This window comes from Leuciscus leuciscus (genome assembly GCF_965113295.1).
Source record: "Leuciscus leuciscus genome assembly, chromosome: 3".
NCBI classification, from domain to species: Eukaryota; Metazoa; Chordata; class Actinopteri; order Cypriniformes; family Leuciscidae; genus Leuciscus; species Leuciscus leuciscus.
The window spans coordinates 20,665,879-20,667,113 of record NC_138727.1 but is presented as its reverse complement, the minus strand read 5'-3'; the positions used below and the strand labels follow the sequence as shown (position 1 = coordinate 20,667,113).

Below are 1,235 nucleotides of genomic sequence, written 5' to 3'. Positions count from 1 at the left end.
TACAAAAAATAATATCTTACTTTATTATCACAAATGGTATAGTTAAAATATTGAAGGTTGGCAAATAATACTGTCCATAGGCACACAACTGGCCAACAGCAAAACCTCACTATCACACAGTGTATCAAATACCGCAATCTTAGTTAACACAGCACCCCCAATATGGAAACCCTGTACACGGCAAACTCAAACTGAATAATCCATGTGAAACCACCCCAAATCTACACTAGAGGCTAGCTTTGGGTAAGTGGGGCACAATGTTTTAATACTGTTTGCCAGACCATTCATCAAAAAAACCACCCCTTCAGGAAAGCAAAGAAAACAACAAACAAAACAAACAAAATGTACAATACACCTTGGAGGTACAATACAGTTCTCACATTTATAATAGGGGAAAGCGGCAATTACACCCCGAAGCACTCAGTTTCTGTAATAAATCACAAACATACCATAAGCACACATAGCATAAAACCAACTACACCAGTTTCCTTCTAACTGTATTATCCTTCCCTGGTTTACACAATAATGTTTCACACAGTATACAATCTCGCTTACAACATACCACACAGAATAAATATATAAAATCTATTTCTACTCGCAGCAATAGTGCAACACATTTAAGCAGGGAAGAAACAAACAATTGGCACAGTACATCCCACATTAATACATTAAATCATTACAACATTACACCAGTGAATCACTACCTTGCACTTAGGATCCCCGCTCCTAGTTGCATTAATTACTGGTGCTCCACTCCACTCCTCGGCATCCGGCTTAATCCCCCGAAAGCTAAGAGCGAGGAGAATAGCTCTATTAAAGGACGATCTCGTTTACCGAGCTCTCTGAGTTGCACGCATCAGTCAAGAAACAGCTGCTTACCGTTCCCGTTTACAGCTACGACAGCAATTCGCCCATATGAATCAAAAGCTCTCGTTGCTTCGGCTCGCAACCGCTCCCTGCTTAACTGAGAACAAAGGCGATGCGCCGACCAGTTACTCGTCCAACTTTTCGCGAAGATGAACTTCTGCTATAGATAACTTTTCAGCTCGCACTTAACGCACGCTGACCGGGCAAACAAAACAACACAATTCATCCACCCTGCACGCTGCTTTTATCTACTTCCTAGTGGAAGCCTAAGCACAGGAAGTTAGCCTGCAACAGACTCCCTCTATAGGAATGGAGTAAGTATAAATAGCCTACATAGGGTATCCAAATTCCAACTAAAACACTTAACC

General features: G+C 41.4%; 1 long non-coding RNA gene across 1 annotated transcript; it reads right to left on the bottom strand.

The window, feature by feature from the left end:
- LOC309495852 lies at positions 1-1,014 on the bottom strand. The gene is made up of 2 exons (XR_014204849.1): positions 705-1,014; positions 1-427 (listed from the first exon to the last, which is right to left on the bottom strand). It is a non-coding gene; the product is annotated as an uncharacterized lncRNA (long non-coding RNA).
- Positions 1,015-1,235: the final 221 nt, after the last annotated feature.